Source organism: Triticum dicoccoides, chromosome 4B (genome assembly GCF_002162155.2).
Source record: "Triticum dicoccoides isolate Atlit2015 ecotype Zavitan chromosome 4B, WEW_v2.0, whole genome shotgun sequence".
Lineage (NCBI taxonomy): Eukaryota > Viridiplantae > Streptophyta > Magnoliopsida > Poales > Poaceae > Triticum > Triticum dicoccoides.
Window position 1 is genome coordinate 88021136 of NC_041387.1, and position 8043 is coordinate 88029178.

Below are 8043 nucleotides of genomic sequence, written 5' to 3' on the forward strand. Positions count from 1 at the left end.
CGCAAAAGGTTTTCGGCAAGTTCAAGGGATTGACTACGATGAGACCTTCTCACCCGTAGCGATGCTTAAGTCCGTCCGAATCATGTTAGCGATTGCCGCATTTTATGATTATGAAATTTGGCAGATGGATGTCAAAACTGCATTCCTGAATGGATTTCTAGAAGAAGAGTTGTATATGATGCAACCGGAAGGTTTTGTCGATCCAAAGGGAGCTAACAAAGTGTGCAAGCTCCAGCGATCCATTTATGGACTGGTGCAAGCCTCTCGGAGTTGGAATAAACGCTTTGATAGTGTGATCAAAGCATTTGGTTTTATACAGACTTTCGGAGAAGTCTGTATTTACAAGAAAGTGAGTGGGAGCTCTGTAGCATTTCTAATATTATATGTGGATGACATATTGCTGATTGGAAATGATATAGAATTTCTGGATAGCATAAAGGGATACTTGAATAAAAGTTTTTCAATGAAAGACCTCGGTGAAGCTGCTTACATATTAGGCATTAAGATCTATAGAGATAGATCAAGACGCTTAATTGTACTTTCACAAAGCACATACCTTGACAAAATTTTGAAGAAGTTCAAAATGGATCAAGCAAAGAAAGGGTTCTTGCCTGTGTTACAAGGTGTGAAGTTGAGTAAGACTCAATGCCCGACCACTGCAGAAGATAGAGAGAATATGAAAGATGTTCCCTATGCATCAGCCATAGGATCTATCATGTATGCAATGCTGTGTACCAGACCTGATGTGTGCCTTGCCATAAGTTTAGCAGGGAGGTACCAAAGTAATCCAGGAGTGGATCACTGGACAACGGTCAAGAACATCCTGAAATACCTGAAAAGGACTAAGGATATGTTTCTCGTATATGGAGGTGACAAAGAGCTCACTGTAAAAGGTTACGTTGATGCAAGCTTTGACACTGATCCGGACGATTCTAAATCGCAAACAGGATACGTGTTTACATTAAACGGTGGAGCTGTCAGTTGGTGCAGTTCAAAACAAAGCGTCGTAGCGGGATCTACATGTGAAGCGGAGTACATAGCTGCTTCGGAAGCAGCGAACGAAGGAGTCTGGACGAAGGAGTTCATATCCGATCTAGGTGTCATACCTAATGCATCGGGTCCAATGAAAATCTTTTGTGACAATACTGGTGCAATTGCCTTGGCAAAGGAATCCAGATTTCGCAAAAGGACCAAACACATCAAGAGACGCTTCAATTCCATCCGGGATCTAGTCCAGGTGGGAGACATAGAGATTTGCAAGATACATACATATCTGAATGTTGCAGACCCGTTGACTAAGCCTCTTCCACGAGCAAAACATGATCAGCACCAAGGCTCCATGGGTGTTAGAATCATTACAGTGTAATCTAGATTACTGACTCTAGTGCAAGTGGGAGACTGAAGGAAATATGCCCTAGAGGCAATAATAAAGTTATTATTTATTTCCTTATAATCATGATAAATGTTTATTATTCATGCTAGAATTGTATTAACCGGAAACGTAATACATGTGTGAATACATAGATAAACAAAGTGTCACTAGTATGCCTCTACTTGACTAGCATGTTAATCAAAGATGGTTATGTTTCCTAACCATGAACAATGAGTTGTTATTTGATTAACGAGGTCACATCATTAGTTGAATGATCTGATTGACATGACCCATTTCATTAGCTTAGCACACGATCGTTTAGTATGTTGCTATTGCTTTCTTCATGACTTATACATGTTCCTATGACTATGAGATTATGCAACTCCCGTTTGCCGGAGGAACACTTTGGGTGCTACCAAACATCACAACGTAACTGGGTGATTATAAAGGAGCATTACAGGTGTCTCCAAAGGTAGATGTTGGGTTGGCGTATTTCGAGATTAGGATTTGTCACTCCGACTGTCGGAGAGGTATCTCTGGGCCCTCTCGGTAATACACATCACATAAGCCTTGCAAGCATTACAACTGATATGGTAGTTGTGAGATGATGTATTACGGAACGAGTAAAGAGACTTGCCGGTAACGAGATTGAGCTAGGTATTGGATACCGACGATCGAATCTCGGGCAAGTAACATACCGATGACAAAGGGAACAATGTATGTTGTTATGCGGTCTGACCGATAAAGATCTTCGTAGAATATGTAGGAGCCAATATGGGCATCCAGGTCCCGCTATTGGTTATTGACCGGAGACGTGTCTCAGTCATGTCTACATTGTTCTCGAACCCGTAGGGTCCGCACGCTTAAGGTTACGATGACAGTTTCATTATGAGTTTATGCATTTTGAAGTACCGAAGGTTGTTCGGAGTCCCGGATGTGATCACGGACATGACGAGGAGTCTCGAAATGGTTGAGACGTAAAGATTGATATATTGGAAGCCTATGTTTGGGCATCGGAAGTGTTCCGGGTGAAATCGGGATTTTACCGGATTACCGGGAGGTTACCGGAACCCCCCGGGAGCCATATGGGCCTTCATGGGCCTTAGTGGAAAGGTGAAAGGGCTGCCCATAAGGGCTGCGCGCCTCCCCCCTTCCCCTTGTCCTATTAGGACTAGGAGAGGTGGCCGGCCACCCCTCTCCCTCTTTCCCCCTTGGGAATCCTAGTTGGAATAGGATTGGGGGGGGGGGGAGTCCTACTCCCGGTAGGAGTAGGACTCCTCCTGCGCCCTCCTCCTGGCCGGCACACCTCTCCCCCTTGGCTCCTTTATATACGGAGGCAGGGGGCACCTCTGGACACACAAGTTGATCCACGTGATCTATTCCTTAGCCGTGTGCGGTGCCCCCTGCCACCATATACCTCGATATTACTGTAGCGGAGTTTAGGCGAAGCCCTGCTGCTGTAGTTCATCAAGATCGTCACCACGCCGTCGTGCTGACGGAACTCTTCCCCGACACTTTGCTGGATCGGAGTCCGGGGATCGTCATCGAGCTGAACGTGTGCTCGAACTCGGAGGTGTCGTAGTTTCGGTGCTTGATCGGTTGGATCGTGAAGACGTACGACTACTTCCTCTACGTCGTGTCATCGCTTCCGCAGTCGGTATGCGTTGGGTACGTAGACAATACTCTCCCCCTCGTTGCTATGCATCACATGATCTTGCGTGTGCGTAGGAAATTTTTGAAATTACTACGAAACCCAACAGGATCTACATATGAAGCGGAATACATGGCAGCCTCGGAGGCAGCACGTGAAGCAATCTGGATGAAGAAGTTCATTACCGACCTAGGAGTTATTCCCAATGCGTTGGGGCCGATGACTCTCTTCTGTGACAACACTGGAGCCATTGCCCTTGCCAAGGAGCCCAGGTTTCACAAGAAGACCAGGCACATCAAGCGTTGCTTCAACTCCATTCCTGAAAATGTTCAAGATGGAGACATAGATATTTGCAAAGTGCATACGGATATGAATATCGCAGATCTGTTGACTAAACCTCTTCCGCGAGCAAAACATGATCAACACTAGAACTATATGGGTGTTCGATTCATCACAATGTAACTAGATTATTGACTCTAGTGAAAGTGGAGACTGTTGGAAATATGCCCTAGAGGCAATCATAAAATGGTTATTATTATATTTCCTTGTTCATGATAATTGTCTATTGTTCATGCTATAATTGTGTTATCCGGAAATTGTAATACATGTGTGAATACATAGACCACAACATGTCCCTAGTGAGCCTCTAGTTGACTAGCTCGTTGATCAATGGATGGTTACGGTTTCCTGACCATGGACATTAGATGTCATTGATAATGGGATCACATCATTGGGAGAATGATGTGATGGACAAGACCCAATCCTAAGCATAGCACAAGATCGTGTAGTTCGTCTGCTAGAGCTTTTCTAATGTCAAGTATCATTTCCTTAGACCATGAGATTGTTCAACTCCCGGATATTGTAGGAGTGCTTTGGGTGTACCAAACGTCACAACGTAACTGGGTGGCTATAAAGGTACACTACAGGTATCTCTGAAAGTGTCTGTTGGGTTGGCATGAATCGAGACTGGGATTTGTCACTCCGTATGATGGAGAGGTATCTCTGGGCCCACTCGGTAATGCATCATCATAATGAGCTCAATGCGACCAAGTGGTTGGTCACGGGATCATGCATTATGGAACAAGTAAAGTGACTTGCCGGTAACGAGATTGAACGAGGTATTAGGATACCGACGATCGAATCTCGGGCAAGTAACGTACCGGTTGACAAAGGGAATTGTATACGGGATTACTTGAATCCTTGACATTGTGGTTCATCCAATGAGATCATCTGGGAACATGTAGGAGCCAACATGAGTATCCAGATCCCGCTGTTGGTTATTGGCCGGAGAGTTGTCTCGGTCATGTCTGCATGATTCCTGATCCCGTAGGGTCTACACACTTAAGGTTCGATGACGCTAGGGTTATTAGGAAGACTTTTATGTGATTACCGAATGTTGTTCGGAGTCCCGGATGAGATCCCGGACGTCACGAGGAGTTCCGGAATGGTCAGGAGGTGAAGATTTATATATGGGAAATTGTCATACGGTCACCGAAATAGTTCAAGGGAATACCGGTATTGTACCGAGCGACCGGAGGGGTTCCGGGGGTCCACCGGGAGGGGTCACCTCTCTCGTAGGACCTTATGGGCCGTAGAGGAGAGGGAACCAGCCCCTAGGAGGGTTGGGCGCAACCCCCCTAGGGCCCATGCGCCTAGGGTTGGGGGGAACCCTAAGGGGGGCGCCTCCCTTGCTTAGGGGGCAAGCCCCCTCCCCCTTGGCCGCCCCCCCCCCCTCTACATCCCATCTAGAGGGGCCGGCCCTCCTTCCCCCTTCTCCTATAAATAGAGGGGCGAGGGGAGGGCTGCAGCATCACATCCAAGGCACAACCCCTCCCCTCCCCAACACCTCTCCTCCTCCGCTAAGAGCTTGGCGAAGCCCTGCCGGAGTACTGCCACTCCATCACCACCACGCCGTCGTGCTGCTATTGGAGCTCTCTTCCTCAACCTCTCCCTCCTCCTTGCTGGAACAAGGCGCGGGAGACGTCTCCGCTCCGTACGTGTGTTGAACGCGGAGGTGCCGTCCGTTCGGCGCTAGGATCATCGGTGATTTGGAGCACGACGAGTTCGACTCCATCAACCCCGTTCTCTTGAACGCTTCCGCTCACGATCTACAAAGGTATGTAGATGCACTCCTCTCTCTCTCTCATTCCTAGATGACTCTATAGATTGATCTTCGTGATGCGTATAAAATTTTAAATTTCTGCTACGATCCCCAACAGTCCTTGGCGTCCGCCTTCCGACTCCTCCTCTTCGCCGATTCCGCGTCCAACTTGGCGATCTCCTCTGGCGTGCACTTCGACCGCGGCTTCATTGGCGCCTTGCCCTTCTTCTTCTTGGCCATTCCGGGCGGGTCGACGACCAGCCCGTCGAAGTTCGGCTAGGCGTCGGCCATGGACGGGGGAGGGAGTGGGACGGCGGGATGTGGGAGGGTTTGGGGGGGTGGCGCCAAAGGGGCCGCGGGGGGGGGGTTGCTTTGTGTCACCGACAAGCAGGCCAGGGGCAGACAAGCACTCGCGTCCCGCCCGTCTGCGCGCTGTCCGTTTCACCCCAAAACCGGCGCAAACTTGGGCCGGGGATGGGTCGAAAGCGGACACAAAACGGACAAAAGTCCGTTTGCTCCCGCGCGCTGGATCGTCCGGTTTGTCCCTTTTACCCCAAACGGACGGGGCCAGACAGGATGGGGTCGCACGGTGGAGTTCGCCCATGTCCACTTCTGTCCGTTGGGTTAGGGGTGCCCCAACGTGCGGCCGCATTCCAAATCATGTCTGGGATGAACGTGATTAAAAAACAGAAAAACTAAAATGAAATGTCAAAAAAATTAAATAAACACAAATATAAAAACATAAAACATAAATTAACCATCACGGCCACAAAACGGCCCAGTTCCATGGTTCACATTGCCATAACTAACAAAAAACACCGTCCGCGCGCTCCTGCCGTGCCCGTCGATGTCGTTACCGTCGCCGTCTTCTCAGTGGCCGCCGTTGTCGTCGTCGTCGCTGACGAGGTCGACGTAGTCCGGCGGCGTCCAGAGGTGGGACGGTGGTGCGTTGTACACGGGGGTGGGCTGGAAGGCCGGAGGTGCCTACACCACCTCCTCCCGTGGCGACGCCTCCCGCTCCGATGACCGCGACGGCGTGGGGCACTAGTTCACGCCCCCCACGGCGTCGGCCATCTCCGGAGCCGTGCACGACCAGCTCCACTGCTGGCCCACCAGGCCCGGGTGGAACGCGGCCACCGACTCCTCCTCCATCACGTCCTCCGCCTTCACTATCTCCATCTCGGGGATGGCGATGTCGCCGGCCGTAGAGAGGGCCATCATCTCCTCGTGGCCCTCCCATTGGCGCTCATCGTGCGTGTTCATGGAGTCCTCCGTGACACGTTGCATGAGTCGGGCCTCCTCCCCCGCTGTCATGCGAGGTGGTGGTGGTGGAGACGGACATGGTGAAGGCGACGGCGTGGGCGTGAGGCCGCGCACCCGTGTACGCCCGCACACCTGTGAAGCACGCACTGCATGCTCTCGTCGTGGCCGTCGCAGCCCCGACGAGGTGCCGGCGAAAAAAGACGCGTGTCGCACGTCGTGCTCGTCCTGGAGCCACGTGTCCCAGAGCACGGAGTCGGGGGCGTACCCGGAGTCGTAGTACAGGTCGTCCGGCAGGAGGCGGTGGCGACGCTCAATCTCCTCGCGGCGCGCACGACCGCTCATCAGGACCGGCGGGATCGGGACCCGGTCGGCGGAGAGGTGCCAGTTATTGGGGAGGTGCATGTCGCTCCATGGGAGCGACGTCCTCGTCTCCCAATAACGCCGACATACATCCGCGCGTTGCCGGTCGCGCTCGCCGCCGGCCATAGGGCCGATGGTGAAAGTGGCAGGTGCGGGGGCCCGACGCCGTGGTGATGCGGGCTCCTCCTTCATGGAGCCGCGGCGGCGGCCCGAGGACGAGCTAGCCTCGCGGTCGTGCTTCCCCTTGCGACTGTGGTTCCATAAGCCCATGGCTGCGAGGCGGGCAGCCGGCGAGATCGAGGACGGGGAGAGGCTAGGGTTTGGGGCGTGTCTGGTTTCGAGGAGGCAGGAAGGGCTGGACTGGGGAGTGTGGACGACGACCGGTCCACGACTTCCCCATTTAAGAAGGACGGCTACCGTTCGCCTGGACGGATGACAGGTCAGGCCTACCACCCGTGTGCATTAATGTCGGGCGGTGGGAGGTAGGTGGCCGCCTGCCATGCGGCCCCGACGTGGACAAGCGAGGCATCCGTCTGCCGTCCGCCGCGAGCCAAACCGCGCACATGTTTGCGCTCGAAATAGATCGGCCCGGACACAAAACGGACCAGATGGGTCCAGACCGTCGCGCACTGGGCCGTTTGGTTTATCCATTTTACCCCAAATAAACGGGACCGGACGGGATGGAGTCGCGCGCTGGAGTTAGCCTAACCCCACCCCTTCACATGCACGATGCATGTCGTTGATTACCATCTCTACCTAGAGAACCAGACTAGTCGTGTGACTCCCTCCAACTATTCATTTCATGTGTATCGCTGCTCCCACCAAAAATCCATATATGCATCTGAGCTCATCTGCACTCGCACTGACGAAAAAATCAAAACAAATACTAAAAAAAATTTAAAAAATAAATATGCGGTAGACAATTTGATGCGTGAGGTCCACTCCAATTTTCAAATCATTTAGACATCTAAGGAGTTCTCAGCAAAAAAAACAAATTGGGGGTCTATAAAAACGTTTACTGTTCATGTACTGTGTTGGCCTGATTTGTCTTTTTTGCCGAGAGATGCTCATCAGATGTACAAATGACTTGAAATTTGGAGCGGGCCTCACGCATCAAATTTTCTACGGCACGATTTTTTTTGCAATTTTTGAATTTGTTTTAAATTTTTTATATTTTTTCTCTATCCAGGTGCAGATGAGTCTGGGCACCGAAACACCCTACTATACTCCCACAAACTTTACAGCAACAAAAGTTTGACACGTAGAAGGAACATTTCAAATGATGACGGGTAGCCA